Raw genomic sequence first — 20,056 nt, 5'->3', positions numbered from 1 at the left:
GGGGATGACAGGGCCCGCCCGGGACGGGCCCCGGCTGCGAGGGGAGCGCGGGTGAGGGAGGGCCATGCAGAAGGAGAGGGGAGAAGGCAAGAAAAATCAATGGGCCAGTATGTTATAAGTGCTCGAAATCATGAGGTTTCGCATCACGTTGTGTTGCGGTCAGGTGCGGTGTCCTTCCGCGGCAGAGCGGTGTGTGATGGAGGTCCCCGTGGCACCTGCCAGGCACTGTGCGCTCAGGATCGCTACTGGAGAAACTGCAGAAGTCAACACTGCTGTTAAATGGATTTATTTGGGAATTAGGTAAACCGCATAAAAATTATCTCAAATTGATCCCTTATTGTCATGGTGCTGCTGGCTTTGGGAATTGTTCGGAAAGAGGCCTGGTCTACGATGGCTTTGCTGTGCGAGTTTAAATGGGTTGGTTATTATTTCTCAGGCTTCATGCGTGTTTTGTAGAGAAAAGTTTGCTGTGCAATACATTGTATTTTCAAATCCTATTTCCCCAGAAATAGTCTTCTGTAAATCCTGTCTTTCCTAGTAGAAGGTGATTATATTTTATTTCCAAGGCTTATTTAGAATCTTACATTTTAAATGGAACAAACATTTAATAATGTGCAGAAATGTCTGGCAAAAAAACAAGGTAATGTGTAATACTAGGAGAGTAGTTAAAAGCTGTTGGAATACATGTAAGCGAAATTTTGTCTACAGGGCTAGGCATCCAATCATCTGGCTGTAATTTCCCCCCCCCCCCCCCCCCCCAAGAAAAAAACCCAAACCCACACACTTGGATATGATACTAATAAAGTGAAAATAACAGTAATTTCCACCAGTTTCAGTGCTGCTAATCAGAAAACTCTGTGGGAAGAAGTGAAATTGTCAATTTATCGGACACCTTCTAGCCACAAGCTAGAAATAGTCCTCAAGTAGCGTCTGCGGGGAGCTGCCTAGGAGCAATCTGTGGCTTTGTTTCCTTCTCCATAACAGATGGTTGCTGGCAGACAGGGCTTCTCATCAGTGCGTTTCCTCCGAACTTTTCTGATTCTTGCATGTTTACTAAGTATGTCTCTTCCTAGTAAATTTAGTTCTCAAATTAAGAGATAACCTGGGAAATACTTGGAAAAACACCAGGGAACAGAAGGCTGTCATATTGTTGGCTCCTTCAAGAAAGAGGAGTGTTGGAGTATTCTTTGTACTGGAAGAGTGCAGTTAAGGGCTGGAGAAGGTACCGTTGTTGTTGCTTTTAACTAAATGTTAAATGAAATGCTGATTTTTAAAAAAGATTAAAAAGACTAATGAGTTTTCAACAAGTTTTTGATTGGAAGGAAGTATAGGTATGAAGTGGAAAGACTGAGTGTAAAGGAAGTCAGAAGGAGCTGAAGAGGAGAGGAATGAGAAATTAAATTAGTGGGATGGATTTTCCTTCCTCCCAGGCCAGAATCTGAGGTTACACCTCAAAAGTAATCCAAAAAAGCCCACAAAATGCCACTGTTTTTTTGTTTTTGTGTTGTTTGGGGGATTTTTAATGAATGAAGAGAGAGAGAGATTAACACGCACAAACAGACATGTATTTCTAAGGATACTGGTACTTCCTATCTTTGGGAAGCAGGGTGGTGATTCTGGAGCTTTTCAGCTGCCAGCAGCCCTCCAGGAGCTCAAGTGTTGCTCTTGTGCTGAGGTTGTGTTTCTTAGCCAGCGCAGAGCAGTGCTGAGGACTGTTTTAGGAAGAAGCAATCCATTCAGGAGTTGCTAAGGCAAACATTACCACTCACACTTGAGTCTTGTTGCATGTGCAGCCCAGGCCTGTCCAAAAAGAAATCTAGAATCCCTGGTGAGCTATTGACCTTTTTCACCTGCAAACTGTTCTGCTCTCTGGAAACCACTCTGCTCTCAAAGCCACATACCTTGCAGTTCTGGGTCATAGAAGAGCATGATGTGGTGCTACATCATAACAATCTCCCGCCCTGATGAAAAGCTGGCAAATTATATTGCACTAGCTGATGGCCATCCACCAGAACTTTTCCTAATAGTGCTATGTGTTTTACCAACGTGCAGTTTTACCAAAACAGATCCCAAAACTACAAGAAGCCATGCTGACTAAAGCATGCTGTATTCACAGGCAGAGTTATTTTCTACAGACTTAGTCTTACAGTTCGATACAATGCATTGACCATGTTCCTTCACACTGTCAGGTGGTGCCCAAATCTGCGCCATATTTTGTTATCCTAGTGATTTAATTGCATTCAGTGGATCTGTGCAGAATTTGGTTCTGTCAACACTGATGGTTGAGTTACACATAATAAGCATATTTTTTTTAACACATAACTGTCTCTGAAGATCAGACAGTTCATTTGAAATTTATTATAGATTAAGTTTATAGATTAAGAGCATAAAGGCACAGAAGACTGGTAAGAATCCTGGCCTTAAAGCTAATATGTTTTAACCAGATGGTGGGAATTTAAGACAGACTGAGAAATAAATAGGGAGTTCACACTTCTTAATATGAACAGGGTATGAAAACATTCAATTCGGCAGAAGTGCATAATAGCCAATGAATAATAAAGAGGAAACTCTTAAGGACTAGAAGATATGTAGTGTAGAAATCGATTCTGACATTGTACAGTAAGATTACTTTCTTGAATGCTTACAGTGATGTATTTCTACTGAATATCTGTTTTTATTTTGTGAATTCTAAATACTTTGAAAGATGGTAGTGTAATTAACTATTCTGAAAAATCATATGTAAATCAGCATAGAATAGATGTATTCAGTTATATTTATGATTTTTCTATTGATATTACATATGTGTGGTAAATGGTACCTATAGCAAACCTTACTTGCCAGTGGTTCCAAATAAGAATTGGGGACTGGGCAGCATAAAAATGCAATCACTGCTAAACTTAACTCAAATGCTTCCTGAATCATCTATTTAGGTATATGATGGAATAAAAAAAACTTTTGCTTTGAGTTATTTGTTCAGAAGTAGCAGGAGTGGGCTTGGACCAGTGGTTTGTAAATCTTCAGACATAAGGAGGCCTCAAATGTCATGGAGTTAGTCCTTCACAATTAGAGATCAGCATGCTTTTATGGTTGGAGTCAATGATCATAATGGTCTTTTCCAACTTAAATGTTTCTATGATTCTATGTGAAAAGTGCTTTCCAAGACCTCCATTGAATAGGAAGGGAAGGAAACCAGTGCACTGTTTAAACAAAATATTTAACAATGTTGTTTAGAGAGAGAGGAAACCAGCTTTGAAATTTATTATGAGTGCAACTTGATGTTGTGGGCTGTAAGAGGAAGAAATCATTAGCTTGGGGAAAAAAGCAGCACTGGCACAATAGTCCTGTGCAAATGTTAATAAGGATGTGCGTATCAGCAAGGTGTGGGGTAAGATTAGGAGGATGAATGTTAGTAATAAAATCCCTTGAGAGTGCATTGTCTTGTTAAAGGAAAAAGCTAATTTACAGGATGTTGTTGTTTCTGTTGATCAGGTAGAGATAGGTTTAGGAAAAGGAAATGCAGGTAAAACCAGGGTGATTTTGGAACACAGACTTGATCACTAATATCCTATTGTATCAGGAGTGATTTTCCCTTTGTGGTTACTAATTTCTGTGAATGCTGTAGTGATAATATGTTGAAGTAGAGGAGGAACAGCAGTAGTGTTGCATTAAATTTGGACCGTGTATTTGCAGTGGGAGGGTAAGAATGAAAATGCAGGTTTAGATCTAGATATGTTATACAGTTTGTACAGTATGTCACAGTCCTCGTGGCTTGTAGCCTAACTTGCTCTTGCTGTCTGAATGTTTGACAATGCAGGCATACACGTAGGCAAATAAGATTTCTAAAAATACATTTCACAAATCATCCATTCCAGCTGTCAGGATGAGAACAGTCCTTTTGTCCCGCAGCCTAGCACAACTAAAATTCTATTTCAGACAAGTGAAATTTAGTTATTTGCTGCCTGACAGGAAAACTGCTGACCTATGCTTTATACCTCTCAGTAAATCAGGTTGTGTCCAACCTGAGGCTTAAAATGAGAATTGGGCTTTTGCCCAGCTTCTTGGTAAACAGTACCAAATGGCAAAATAAATGTGTGGTTAGAGCCCCCAGCCTGCAGTTTGGAAAAATTCTTGCCCGTTACCTCCACAGGGCAAGTCTCATTTTGGAAAGAGTGAACATGGCTATATATGGCCACCTAAAAATAAAAATAGGGACAATCACTTTTTCTTGTCAGACAGATCAAAGATCCAGGTCACCTTAAAAAATCCTAGGCTGCAAGCCAATGATAGTGGCTATAGGGGGAAAAAAATATTTAAATTTATTTATTTATAAATCTCGTAATCCTACATGGATCGGTCCAGTTTTGATCGAAGTGAATGGAGACCATTGACTTCAATTAACGCTGGATGTGTCCCATGACCTTCTAGTTTATATATTTAGACTCCCTATATTAATCTTCTCTTCTACATGTCTGATGTCATCACCATTATTATAAGCAGAAATGGTCACTTGATTGACAGCAAATAACCTTTCAAAAAATTAGCCAACAAGTTAGAATGTTTTGTAAGAGTGACATAGGATCATGACTGCCTGCAGTCCAGTTTTGTTTACAGACAGTGGAAAAATTTCAGATATTTCTAAGGTCAGCGTCCCTAGTCCAGAGATGAAGAAGATGTGTTTGTTTTTAAATTGCTGTCCTGCTTAAAAAAATGTCTTCCAGTTGTGCTGAAATGGAGGACTAGACTGAAATAAATTCTTTGCCTGTTGCGACCAGCTAGATGGGCACGGGAATGGAGTACTCCCAATTGCATGCACAAAATGGTCATTGGCATTCCATATTTTTGCTTTAAGAAGTCAACTACTTCAACATATGTATACTTTTTTTTAAAATGTCTGGTGATTCAGATGTCTGGGATCTCATTTTGCTTGTTTTCTTGAAAACTTTGACAAAAAGGAATCGGCTTGCAAAACCACAAAAATGTACTCAGCCAGCTGTGGTAAAATAGTTTGCATGGCCATCCAAATACGGGAGAAGTTCTTATATTTAAAACATTTATTCTGATGAGTTGCAAATTATTATGAATTCGTTATTATTCAGCCATGAGCAGTTGGCTTAGAACAGTTCAAAGTATGCAGCAAATATGGAGGTGTTGAGAGAATATTTGAGAGACAAAGAATTGTTGTTGACATTTTGTAATACTAGATCTTAGAAGATTTTTATGAAACAGATGTGCTGTAAATGTGTGAATGAAAACTAGACTAATTTTTTTATATTTTTTTTTACTCAGAAATAAATATGGCATTTAATTATAGTCCATTTTAAGGTTGTGACTAAGAGTAAAATGTAGTTCTGTAATTGACCTAACTTATTAATAAGATATTTAGGGCTTCTAATATAATCGAGTCTAAATACTATTCAAGAAGTGAAATAAAATCTAGAATTAATTCTGGAACATTTATAAGCAGGTATACTTCTACTAAATGTTTGAAATTAGAGGCTACCTGACAAATTACGTTTTGGTTTTTTGACTTGTACGACTGGTTGCATTAAGGTGTTATGTTGTTTCAGATAACGGAATTTGACTTTTTTAGTAAGTGTCTTACAGTGGACATATAATTCTTCTTTTAATAGTCTATTCTAAACATGTTACCATATGAATGGTGAATTTTAGATAATTATTTTAACCTATGTTTATATATATATATATATATACAAAAATTTACCTATGTTTATAAATATATATAAATATTTGAAGCAGTCTAGAAAGAAGCTGAAACAGTAGTTTTATAAAATGTCCACATGATAGTTCCTGCAACACAGGATTGTTGGAGTGGGACTGAAGTTCCTGCAACACAGGATTGTTGGAGTGGGACTGCACAGGGGACCAAATGCTATTGCATTGCCTTAGTTTCTGTTAGGGCACTGTAACAAAGGCGACTTAATTTCAACTGCCTTAGTGGTACTGTTACTACCTTTTGCCTACACAGATTATTTTGCATTGTGGAAAACTGCCAAATAAGAAGTAATTTTGTAATGGAGAACATGGAATTATGAAAGTAGGTTGAACAGAAGGATAAGAGAAACATGTAAGCCGATATCTCATGGTTTAAACTTTGCTAAATTACTTAGGAACATACGGAGAAGTGTAGTAGATAAAGCTGCGATCTGATGCAGGCATGACACATGAATGAACTAGTTGTTTCTCTAGAGTTTCTTAATTAATTACAGAAATATTCAAAGGTCCCGACTGGGATTGGGATTTAAGTAATCCACTTACAGGAAGGCGTTTCTCAGGAACAACAAAATATGAGACTGACAAAGCTTCCTTCGTAAATGACTCTTGCTAAAACTCTCAATATAGAGCCTGTTTTGGGTGTCCTATCCAAACCAGTCCAGGTCTCCTAGTGACATCATGAAACGTGAGATGTTTATGAACTAGACTTTGGCCACGATGGAGATTTGGCCACTTGTCTGTCCTGTGCTTTAGAAGATATTCAGGATGTTGACAGAGAAGAGTGGGACGTATCTACTAAAACTTGGCAGCCCAGTCTCATCTGTTTTTCCAAAGGACCAGTGCAGCTAGCAATGCTTGATTGGCTGAGTACCATTTTCCTCTGGCTCCAACAGGAAAGCCAGCATAGCTGACCTCAGTGGTTGGTCTCAGGTTCTTGATTTGTTTAGTCAGCTTCTAGTGCTTTCATACTTCCTTTGTAACTGCTGCCCAGAGTGTATTTGGTTTGCTTGCATTGTGGTCCACCACCTGGGGCTGGTTCTCCATGATAAATCTGACATCAGGTTTGAGCGGCTCACTCTCCTCATCACTAAAGCTGATGGTGCAGTGCCTGGTGATTCTTTCTTTGTTTGCTTACTTTTTAAACTTCCTCAGCCAAAATGGTATACAACTGGCTGTGTTATTAGGTGCAAATATCCTGCACAGCTGGACACATGCCAAGGATGCAGGAGCAGGTTTCACAGTGTTTATGGTTCACTTTACTGTTGTATTTTTCACAGCCCAGAAATTCCTTGGTATTCATTTGCTTGGAGTTTAAGGGCTACCAGAAGTTATTTCTCTAATTTTAGATCCTTCACCGTCTTCCAAATATGCTAGGGCATCTAAGGCAGACAGATGCCCTTTATGTCTGAGTGAGCCCATTAAAGGTGCTTTCTGCATCCCCTGTCTCAATTTCTACATCCTCCTTGTTTCAAGAGGCACATGCGAACCTCTTTACTGTTGGTTGGCTCCAAAGGTCCTGATTCATATGTCATTAATATAAATTGTGTATAGCTTTGTTGACATTGATAGTTGTGGTTCCCAGCTCTTTTGCATGACATCTAATCAATTGCATTATCGTAAAAGGAAGAATAAAAAGCTACCTAGTCTGTATCAGACTATCAAATCACAGTTCTCGCTGGTGTGAGAGGCAGGAAACAAAACAGTCCCACAAGAATTGCACATACGTAGTGTGCAAGTGTGCAACTCGTGTGAGTTGTCATATCTGTCAGCGTGAGGGACCATGAGACAACAGCCCTGTGGCAGCAACTGTCTACTGAGGTTTGAGGGGAAGAAAGATTTTCACGTTTTGTGTGTGCACTGCTAAATAATTCAAAGAGTCAGATAAACAGTACCTACAGGTGCGTTACTGCTTTTATTTCACACTGATGAATCAAGATACTATAACCCACATAGATCCTTTTAGGCACACAACGTCAAGCCAACAGTTACTAAAAGATAATGGAGTAAGTAATACAGTCTGTAGGCCATACAAATTCTATATATCAGTTGTTTTCTGTTCTTTGATTTTGCATGTATTAGTTTTCTTTTGGAACCCCAAGAGTTAAGTGAGGAAATGATATGATATAGATCTTTCAAAGTAAAGCTTTGCTAGTGGCACTGAACATCAACACGCTGTATATATATATATCTATATATATATATATGTCAAGGATCTTTGTAACTCCAAGAGTTGGAAGATGAGGAAGCAATAAACAGTAGGACAGAGAGTATACTCCTTTTCCTTTTTAATGGGAGAATATTTCAGACATGGTGATGTAGTTGACATGCTCAGTTTAGCATAAAAGAAAAAGGAGAAGAAAAGAGATTGAAATGCATAGTTATATAGGAAATAAAAAGCCTAATTAGTAAGGGAACCTATTGCAAATTTATCACAATAAAGTAGCTTATGCTTAGCTTCCTCTAAGTAACGTAAATACATTGTGCCTTAATATGAAATAAAAGTAATATAGAACGATAAACCCATCATTTTTCATATTTAACTAATGCTAGGTGTAATCAGTTCATATCTAGCTCAAAGACAACCTTAAAACATGCCAAGAAATGCATATGTACATGCACAGGTACACACACATATTTGTCTTACCTTTAATTGTTACAACAGATATTGTGAGGAATAAATGAATTACCTGTTTTTACAAAGATTGATATGATAAAAATACACCGAGTTGATTTGTCATATTTACCTTTGTTTCTCACTATACCAAAAATGACAAATAGAAGACGGTAAATAAACTGCAGTAGCATCAAGGCTTATAAATAGCATTCTAAGTTGGGGACACAATGCAGATTAAATATTTTTTGTTCTGTACAAATCTGGAGACAATTATGTCCTGTCATAGAGATATCAGATAATAATCATAAAAGTAGTGAAAAAACTTCTATTATTGTGCTCTTAAATTAAAATGTACAACACACATCTATCCCCCAATCTGCTCAATATTGTTTTTAGAGAATAAATAATCTGGAGAGTTATTGAGGTAACATGATTTGCTATTTCCTGGAATAATTGTCCACAAGCATGTGAGCTTGACCCCTGTGCCAGCTAACAAACTCTATACTATGTACACAGGGTGACCCCAGTGATGGTTTCAGAAAAGTAGGATTTGGGGATTAGACACATTTGTCCCTGACAGGAGTTGCGTTTTTCTCTTCATATGGATAAAATAACATACTGACACTCTCTAGGGTTGCTAATTTTGGCTTTCTGATTGCAAGTTCCATGCAGCTTCATGTTTTGCTTTGTCTCACAGTTCTAGGAGTGGTGGTTTCCAGAGAAAATCAGACTCATAATACTTTGGGACACTCTCTGTCATGGTTTTTGTGCCTGTAGAATTGGCAAACCAGCACAGGACATAATAAGAATGAAGTCCAATCTGTAGTGGTTGTATACCATGTTTTTAAGAGTGTGTAATCATTTTTCTGAAAATACATAAACAGAAATCTTTGTAAAGCTAATTTCTCCAGTTGTACAACAGTTTACATATAATTTGGGGATTTCCAGCTATAACGACAGTAGCAGTAACAAAAGATATTTATAGCCTGATAGCTTTGGGTCATGTTTTTACTTAATGATTTTAAAAATCATGGTGCTGATCTTGCAGTGACATCCATTTACACATAGATCTTACTGAAGGCCCAGGACCTGCCAATAATACGTTTCCATTCTGTGTCTAATTGCACTGCCATTTTACAAAAAATAAATGTGGGCATTTGTTTCAAGGTCAGCAATTTATGAGTTAAGAATAATATTTGTAAATATCCTCCAAATAAAATTCAACAGGAATCTGAAAACCTCAAAAATGCAAAGATCTAGAGAGTTCTCTCCCTGCAAAACCATATGGTAGCATGAAGGATGAGGTACAAAGTTGTATCTGTAATTTAAGAGCCTGCAATTGTTTGCATTGTAGTCATTTGTGCCCTCTGTATGATCATACCCTTTTAAATTCAAGGATCCTGATAATACACATAAGCAAAAAAATACAGGCAGGTATTTTAAACAGAACCTGTAGAAAGAACAACATTCACATGTAGATCTTTTTTAGAAGATTCAGTCTACAGAACTGGATTCTAAAGATACTGGCAAAAGAATCAGGCTCATCTGATACGCACGGGAAAAAATGTCAACCCGGAGGGTAGACATCTTCTAAAACAAAGTCTACATGACCAGAGAACTTCCTTGAACTGAAATAAGCTGCAAGATGGGCTGATTCCTTAAAATATTAATAGTAAATTTTGATGAGATATTCTCATATTGCTTTCACTGATGCAAATTCATTAAACTGCAGTGATAATAAATCTTGAGAGATTAAGTTTATAAATTAATATCAAGGGATTGGTTTTGGGTTTTTTTAACACCCCAAGATCTGTTTGGCATGTAGCTGAACAATCCTTTCTCTTTGCTGACAGCCTGGTTTACGTTACTGGATGATGTGCTGCTGTACACCAAATGGCATTGTCCAATTGAGTTTTATTTTTAGGCATCTTTGTAGCAGATGCAGACTGGCACATCACTGCTTACTCCAGTGGTGTGTGTTACATTCCCAGCAGGAGCCCCACTGAGAGGGGAGGAAGGAAACTAGTTGCAGAAATGATAGCAGTGCGAAGTACAAGTCTCAAAACTCTGCTTTAGTGGGTCAGCTGCCAAGAATTACATGTGAATGGTACTTTAAAGCTGTCTTTGCTTCCCACTGGGGACTTGACTTACAACTGAAAAATTGTACGTAGGGAATTTGCTAGGGCTTTGAATTAATATGCACATGACCAAAACAGTTAAAGTCACCTCCTATTTGATACTGCAAATTCCTAATCCTCAGACATGTATGCTATTCACTGCAGCAATGATGAACATTTAAAGTAGTAAGCATATTTTAAAGAATATATTCCGAGAGCTTGATTCCGCTGCTTTTAAGATGAGCAGCAATCTTTGTGTAAAACTTAACAGGAGTAGATCAGAGCCTATGACTGCAAAAAATTTATTTTTCTAGAAACCAAAGTAACTTAAATGTCTGTATTAAACCATTTCCACTGTGAAAAGTACTTTTAATCTGGAAGTACGTAGCATTTTCTCTAAATAGTATGCTTTAAGACCTTTCCTCTCTATAGTATAGTATATATGCAAAATAAGTACGATAGGTAATATTTCTATAATAATTACATGTAATTAAGATAATAATATTTAATTAATGCTAATATAATTAATAATAAATACAATAATTACCTGAAAAAGTAATAGTTATGGTAACTGACAGAATTCCACTACCATCAAAATTAATTTTCCATTGTTTTCAGCGGAACCCTTTTTTACCTAACTGATTGGCTCATCTTATAAAAACAAGAGACAGTGATGGCTGGATCACAGACCTGCAAACCAGGCTTGTGCAACAGTTTCCTCTATGAACTTGGCAAGTGCTTTTGATGTGACTGTGTCAAAAAGTAGACATAATGTAACAACTTTGCTATCCTTTTACCTGAAAAAGAAGCCTGTTTGCTTTCTTTTTAGGTAAGTGTTTTTCCTGCCAGTTTGTCTTATTAGCAGTTATGAAAGGGTGAGCTTCCTGGCCATTGCATCATTAGCAGAATTATTAATTGTGCTTCCTGCATTTCTATGCATTTTCATAGTGAAGTTAGGAATAGAAACTTTTAATATTAAATGGGCCAGGCTGACAACTAGTAAATAAATAGGTCATTACTGAAATTGTATATGTAATGTAATATAAAAATCAGAGGAGGCATCATTGCTGTTCTTCCAGTCACCTTTCAGAGTAAAAATCTAATTTCAGTTTCTCTGTCTGTAAAGGGAAAGAAATGCTTAATTGCAAGAGACTGGGTGACATTTATATGTAATATCTAAAAATATTTGAGAAGGAATTTACCTGTCAGTATTGATTAAAAAAAAAAAAAAGGCAAAAAAAGCTTTCTGCATACAGTTGGCTTCCCAGAATACACAAAATGAATACGTGGGCTCAGAGCTGTTTTTGTGTACCCACTGGAACCTGGATAATTGCAAGCCATCATCATGCAGTCTTCCTGACCACACAGAAATCTCAGCTGCTTTTGAGAGGAGCAGCCCCACCATGCCCTCAGCCTCAGAGATCACTGCTGCTTGCTCTGTACATGTGGTACTGTTCTTGATGCTATATACCAAGCCAGATGGTGTGGCTTGAATAACAGTCTTCTGCTGTGTATGATGGTTTTTTGCCAGAGGTCTTCTGGAAAAGAGGAAGATCTTCGCATGGACACTAAACTGGAGTCCAAGGAAGCAATCTGATGCTCCATACTGTCATCTGCAGCCTGAAAACAACTATTGCATGGGGCCTGATTTTATTGCCATTGAAGTCAATGGTGTCTCAACATTTTCAGTTGCGTTCCTATATTAATGTCTGTGGCACAATTGGCAATTGACCAGGAAATTTTAGCCTCAGGTGAGACATACATATATGAAGTTATTTTGTACTATTCAAGTAAGTGTTCTTGACCACCATTAAAAGCTCTGATTTCTGTATTAGTGAACATTACTGAAAATTCATAGTTCTTTGCTCATTATTCAAAAGAATACCCTTGCTTTCTGTAGTAGTTGATATAACATAATGGTAAATTTTAAACTTATTTCCTGCCTTGTTAAAATCCATTGCGTATATAGGAACTGTACCCAAGAAGAAAGTGTTCCTATGCTACCAAAACAGATTTAAATCTGGTAGCCAGTAATTGTTTCATATAACAAAAAATAGCAGTCTTTGTTCGAAACAAAGCCTTTTAGAGACGTGGTGACTTGGTAGCTTTAGCAAAACAATAGTTAACTGAACAGGAGAGATTTTTTCTGTGCTGATATAAGTGATACAGTGTCGCAATTTGTAAATTCTGGAAACATATCTTCTACAAATAACTGTTAAAACAACTATACACCTCTCTCAAGTGTAGGATTCTGCTGTTTAGTTTGGCTTCCATGATCATATAAACAGTAGTACCTGTGCACCTCTCAAAAGAAATGCACAGTTTAACTACACATGCATCTTAGTGGAGACGAGAGACCCAAATGTGACAAAAAAAGAAATTGCTCTCATCTTATGCAGTTTGATTAAAGCTTTAGGCATAGAGCTTTTTAAATGACAAATGCTCAATGAAATAATATTATGTCTTTATACTCCAGAGCACTATTAATCTGAGGTTTCAGGACTTTAAGAAATGTTAATTAACTAGTTACCATTCATGTGAAGTGTTAGCATTACAGTCATTTTGTGGGCTGATAAGTGAAGCACAGAAATACTAGATTCTTCAGAAAAGATGAGACTGCGGTTCTCTTCCATGTGTATTCCCTATCAGGTATTTACAGAGATGTGAGCTGCTTATGCAGTAGTGATCTCCATGGATCTTCCATCAAGTTAGCCCAAAATGAGCTGGAACAATTTTGGGAGAGACTACAAACAACTTCAGTCATACCCAAAGCAGGATGTTAATGCAGCCTGAAGCTTTATGTTGGACACTTGGGAGGCCAAATATGACAGCTAAGAAGCCAAGCAGTGTTCTTAAGGGTTTGAAGCAGTTGCAGATTCAAGGAAGGAACAGAGACACTGTTGGCTGTTCTGCAGGAAGGTAAAGGTTTGCATCACTAATTTTTTTTTCTTATCCCTGCACCTCCCCCCACCCCACCCCCCCCCCAAAAAAAAAAAGATGCCTGCTATAACTAGGGTAAATAACGTGCAAATTAGGAAGCCACTGTTAGGTCTATTGAAATGCATCTCTGCACAGGCTTGCTAAAATCTATTTGTGATTTCAGTATAGTTAAAGAATATGATCACCACGGAATAAGATTCACAATAGAATTTTTGCACAGTGTGGGTATAGGAATAGTTCAGCTATATACATTTAGCCTAATGTCTTGTTTCCAACAGAAGCCATCAGCAGAGGATTTGGAGGAAGGTGTAGAAGACCCATAGGCAATGAATAATCTGTTGTACATATTAGATTTCAACTTAATCTTAAATCTGTTTTGAAAGTTAAAAACATGAAGCATGAAGCTTTCATATACTTCCCACATTTTTTTCTCCAAAATCACTACTTTTGAGTATTACTGGTAACAATTTAACTGCTGAATCTCTTTTTGAATCTTGTGAAATTGTTGGTCTTGAGGATTTCCCTTAACAGTAAGTTCTGTAATACAATTACATAGAATCATAGAACCACAGAATGATTTAGGTTGGAAGGGACCTTAAAGATCATCTAGTTCAAGCCCCCCCCTGCCATGGGCAGGGACACCTTCCACTAGATATGCTTGTATTATTATTGTTGTTATTTTTGCATTTCACAACATTCCTCTTGTTTTCCTGTTACAGGACAGCAAGAACTGAAATTCAAAGTCTACTTTTTCTGTAATATTGTGTAATTTTTATGGGTTTATGGGTTTTTTTTATTCACAGGCCTTTCAGGCCTGATTCATTTAAAGGGTAAAACCAAAACATCCTTCCATTGGCCTTTTCCCTGGCCCAGGTTATTCTTCTCATCCTTCTTTTAATTTCACCTGTAGTTTCCTTTCTTGAGATCTTTGCAGCCTGTACCATTACATTTCCTTCCAGATGAAGATACCAATATTGATTTCTCTAACATTCTTCATCTTATTATCACTGTTCTTATGCATCCCAACATTTTGTTCGCTTCCTTTGACCACAGCTAAACATGACCTCAGTCTGTTTTCTAAGCTGATGAACTTTTTCAGAATGGTCAGAATCTCTTCTTTCCTTCCATGGCACAATACTTTGTAGTTATCAAAACGGAGTTCTGCGTGCTATCAGTCTGCCCATATGATGCTATCTAATTGGGTTTTTCTTTTGAAATTCTTTCTAGTCCTCTTTAACCTGTCACCTACAGATTTTGCTGCTCCCTTTTCAGATCTTTGCTTTCTTTCCAGATCAGTAATGAATACATGAAATCATAGAGAACTATTATTTTACTTAGTGAAATTGCTAATTGTAATATAAAAAGCTCTAGTTTGACAATTTTTGTTTCTCTGAGAAAGTTAGCCCATTTCCTACCTGTGTTTTAAACTCTCATTGCCATTATCCATTTTAGAATGCCAAGTAATTAAAATATGGTGTCTTAATGCTCATTTATACTCTGGCTCCCTTTTCTATAGATGAAAAGCTATCTGTAATAGTAAGAAACTTACAGAAAATATCTCTATTATGGACCATGCCTCTGGCATAATTGGAATTTTTCTTCCCTATCATAGTACAATTTATATTCTTCGGTTGCCTGTGTTATGGGGGTTTTGGCCCACACAATTATTTCTTAATAGGAGAAAGATGCCGTATTTAAAAAAATATAATTTCACCTCTGGCATAATTGGAATTTTTTTTCCCGATCATAGTACAATTTATATTCTTCGGATGTCTGTGTTATGGGGGTTTTGGCCCACACAATTATTTCTTAATAGGAGCAAGATGCCGTATTTAAAAAAATATAATTTCAAACATTTGAAACTTGAGGTTTACATCTATATAAAAAAGAATTTGGTGCTTTGGACAAATCTCTAGTATTTTAAGGGAGACATCTTTCAAAAATGTAGATTATTAACAGACCGCCCCCTCGGTGAAACTACAGAATTTCCCTTTACCTTCAACGGGTGAAGAGACGGGCCACCACCGATAGCGTTCAAAAGCACTGCCCCTATGCGTAATCATCAAAACAATTTCTGTTCATAATTTTTTTCCAGAACGATTATGTTTATGTGACATCATTATGGAAGGAGTTCAAAACAAGGTAGTAACCATTTTGCAATTCCTTGTGAAGGACAGGGGGAAGACTGTAGAACCGCATACAGATACCGAATACTCAGTGCAGTATTGCCATCTGTTGGTAACTGCTTAGCAAAGCTGCAGAACTGCTACAAGGCCTTGGATGATGAACCACCACACCGACTTGCTGTATATTATTACTGTTTTCTGCTTCTAAAAGGCTGAGTTTCCTTGGCAGGGCATTTGCCCTGTACTGCTGCATTGCTGGGGAACTGACTGGACAAGACAGGGGGCCTATGGCTCCCAGCTCTGGCCCAGATTGTTCAGAACCTCTTCCACATCTGAAGCTACTACCCAGAGCAAAGTCTGTGAAGACCAGGCAAGTCTATAGCAAGAATATTTAAGAATCCCCCCCCCCCCCCCCCATCCGAGGGAGAAAGGGAAGGGAATGGAATCGGCAAAATTCCTCTGTGTGAGTTTTAAAACCTGTAAAACCTGTGACAGATAAAAAGCATATTAAAAACACAGTTCTACTTTCTAGCCAAGAAGTGTTTGCATATCATGAATCTAATCAACGGCAATACTTTTTACTACAAAAAATATGGCGCGAGACCTGGAATCAGGCGTGTGGAGTTCCAGTTTCAGCGACTTATTAGGAAACCCTCAGAGAACCATGTAGAGGTTCACTTTTTCAACACTGCCAAGCTGAGATGCTCTGCAGCAATTTTCAGGAGTGCCAGGCATCTGTACAGTGGATTCAAGATCTGATACTTCTGCACAAGACCCATATCCATGTTTCCTAAATATGCACATTCCAAAATTTTTTGTTATTAATGAACCAAAAATCCTTATGAGGTCTATATGAGCCATACAATTACTACAATCAAACAATTACTACATACAGAAACTAATTCCAACAGGCAAGCGGGAGACAAAACTCCCAGTAGTGGTGGGAGCCTTAAACAAAGTAATCACCGCATGGGAATGCTGCAATTGACCATCAAGAAAGACTTAGAAAGTATTCTAAAAAGACAAGCCCAGGAACAAAAATGGCAGGGCAGAAAAACCATGGATATAATGGAGACATTGATTTTACAATACACTGTATGCACATACTACCTCATGGCCCAAAGGAAACGGGTAACTGCTGTTTTCTGTTCTGTTTATGACCTGTATTGCTTCTCCCTTTGCAAGTTTCCTCCGCTGTTGCAGATGCCAGGTACCCTTTCATTCCCTCAAATTCTGAAGTGATTCACTTAGCAAAGTTAAATTCAAAGCAATTTCTTCCTGTCTATCCTTAGCATAAAGTTTGCTCTTTCTGTGCCAGACCTGAAGAAGAGTTTGTATCTGACTACCACAGTCTGAATAAGAAGCCACCCCTTTCTTAAAAATTTAAATTAATATAAATTAAAAATAAATAGAAATATTTATTAGAAATACTTTAAAATATAGGTATAGACAGCTCAGATATTGCAGAATTAGTGCACTGATACAGTCAGTCCTGACAGATTGCTATGTGCTTTTTCCCTGAAGCCTGCTCCAGTCTCGTAAAAAGTACATTTATTTGCTGATTTGCCTGAGCCCTATTCCACCCAATTCACTGAAGTTAGTGTGCATTTAGGTTTCTCTCACTGCTGCAACCAAATGCAGATGGATGTTAAGCACTCTGCAAATGTGACTCCTTTTTTGTACTTGAAACCTGGGACTAGATTTGAAAGTCTGACCCCATTTCTTATTATCAGTCTTCAGAAGAATCTATTCCACTACTTTCTCTGCAGCCACTCAAGTATTTTGTTTCATTAGTGGAAAATGAAAGCAGGATTCAAGACTGTAGTTTTGCTTGCTTTCATATAATAAGTTAGTACAATGGATTTAAATGGAAGTGGAATTATATGTGAAAAATTTTTATCATGCCAGAAAATTTCAATTAGGGGAAATTAGCCACTTGGTTCTTTCTGATAAATTAATCATAAGAGATTATCTATTAAATGTGCCACTTAACCTTTCTGGCATAAGTGCCTGAGGCAGTAGTATTTAGGCTCTCCACATTCATTTGGAAATATTAATTTCTATGCAGCTGTCTTCCAAAATGGAATTTTCACTTGTCTTTTTTATAAGTAGGTCATTGTGCAGCTGTTGTTAATAGAGGCTGGCATTTGTAAAATGGTAAATCCACCATTGTACCCTATCGGTCACAAAATTGATCTCCATCAGTTACAGAATATCCTTTACTAAAATGCCCTTTCTCAGCCCCAAAGAGTGTCATCCCTTGCTATGATAGCCTTTGGCCTTTTTGGAATGGGAATGTGTTTCAGCTGGTTATTTTGCAAGACCTGAAGCACCACTATGTGCACACTACCTGTCTTCCATTAGTTTAAGGTTTTGCCTTGACTCTACGTTATCGCTTCCATTTGCATTAGAGCTGCCTTAAAATTAATCTTGAGGGAAATTGGTATGACAGCTATCAGCTGTCAAAGAAACAGCTGTCTCAGCTGCTGAACCTCCCAGGTCAAAATCCTCCTTCTACACTCTGCAATGAAATCAATTGGTCTTTTCAATGTAGACAAGGCCTTACTGTCCCCTGTAGTGGTCAGCTGTCGCACAGCTTATGGAGAGACAAGCAGCTCCTGGAACAGCTACAAACTTTATCCTGTGGTCTTTAAAAATCAGAATTAGGATGTTGGCCAGGCTGTCTTTCTCATATGTCATAAAATTTGCATAGCCTGAACTGTAGTTCTAGTTTGAACTTTAGAAATCTCCAAGGTGTGTATTCCCTGTATGTATCCTAGGGAACAAAGACAGGAAGTGAGAAAGTGCCACCAGAGGAGGAAGTCTAAGAACAGAAAATATGAATGGCAGATAATTTATAAACTGTAAGGTTAATGAAATGTGAGAAACATCTCAGAATCTTAGACTAAATGTTACACAAGAAAGTGAATGGAATTTACATTATATGAACAGCAAGCACATTAGTTACAGGTAACAAAATCAGCGTTTTAGAAAGTGGAACTGGTAGCAAGGCAGCGATGTTACAGTCACAGTCTGTGCGTACTGTAAACTAGAATTAATACTTTACTGAGTACTTTATTGATTACCTTAGCCTATACATTCTTGCACAAATACAATTAAGTATGAGAAGAATTGTAGATTTGGGATGTGATGCCAACAAAATCCTGCTGACTTTGATTCTGGGTCCGATAAACTTGAAGATCTTCAAGGTTTCAGATCTGGAGGATTTGGAGACAATGCAAAATAGTGCAAGAACTATGATAAAAAAAGACAAGGAAGGGGAAACAGAATTGAAGAGAGCTGTGTTGAAACTTGGACTGAGGCACAATTGGGCAGTTGTCCTGCATAAGGACATGAGATTCAAATTTCATACGAAAAGGAGTAATTACAAGATTCACAATTGCAAAATTGTGCAGAGCAGTAAAAAGCTACAGAGCTAGATGTGGTTCAGTAGTTTGGAAAGAAAGTGGAGAATTGAGGTGGCAGAAAAGAGAACTATAGTAATGAATGAGGATTTAAGAAAGGAATCCTCAAAAGACATTTTCACAGGTCATGTAACAAGAGTGAAATCCTGAATGTGAAGAGAGTAACACCTCAGATACCACCCAAGTTTTACAGTGGGCAGGGCAAAGGCAGGACAGGGGAATCGCTGATTTTGAAATAATAAGAGCAGAAAATTAGAAGCAAAATTGAGACATCATCACCATTTAAGAAAACAACAGGATAGCTGGAAGGACCTGCAAGATAAGTGAATCTAAGTTTGTATGTGGCAGACACTTTGACTTGAAGCTAATTGGTGAAAAGAAGTGAAAGTGCTCTGAGAACAATTACTGCGGATAGCAGGAGAGAAACTCGGGAAGAATGTATGTAGGGGATCCCTGGATTTGGTAGGGATGTGGTGAGACCACTTTAATGAAATCCTGTTTGCCTTGATTTGAGAAACACCAGGCAGTTGGGTCAGGAGCATTTCATCGCTATCAAATGCTATCAGTAAGGTTAACATTTTAAAAAAGGATATTTGTTCTCTCCGTGTGACTAATATGAAATGTTTATTAAGCCAGAGAACTTTAATCCTGGGTTATAGTGTGACTGTGAACAGGAGCCTAGGATTATTGAGGGCTTTATCCTAAAGGCCTTGAAAAAGAAGGAAAATGTGTAAAGTTTACATGGCAGTGTGCAAGATGACCTAAGTGGCTTCTTAAAGACTTGCTAAGCACTTGCGTGCTTCTTTGTGGAATCAATCCATAGTCCAGTTGTTACCTGCTATTTCATTTTCCTCCCTTACCTGCAGGTATGCAGGGAACCGCAGCAGCGATGGATGGTCAGGTAGATCCAGGCACCGTGAGAGAAGCAGCTTTGGCTTGGAGATATTGCCCATACCTATGATTAGCAGGGATGAGTGTCCTCCAGAAACCTTAAAAAAATATATCAAGTAATCAATATTTATTTTGGTGAAGGAAAAGGTTTTTGCCTATTAAATTTATTTTAAGTCTGAAAAAGCAAACCTTAGAAACAGGCAAGTAAGG

The 20,056-nt window shown here is 37.7% G+C and overlaps 1 long non-coding RNA gene across 1 annotated transcript; it reads left to right on the top strand.

Moving 5' to 3' along the window:
• The first annotated feature begins 7 nt into the window (after positions 1-7).
• On the top strand, positions 8-16,835 carry LOC129785722 (uncharacterized). Its single transcript, XR_008749863.1, has 4 exons — positions 8-300; positions 11,996-12,215; positions 13,114-13,383; positions 15,500-16,835. It is a non-coding gene; the product is annotated as an uncharacterized LOC129785722 (long non-coding RNA).
• The last annotated feature ends 3,221 nt before the right edge of the window (positions 16,836-20,056 follow it).

This window comes from Falco peregrinus, chromosome 14 (assembly GCF_023634155.1).
Source record: "Falco peregrinus isolate bFalPer1 chromosome 14, bFalPer1.pri, whole genome shotgun sequence".
Lineage (NCBI taxonomy): Eukaryota > Metazoa > Chordata > Aves > Falconiformes > Falconidae > Falco > Falco peregrinus.
The sequence above is the reverse complement of the archived record's forward strand: the minus strand, read 5'-3'. Positions and strand labels throughout refer to the sequence as shown.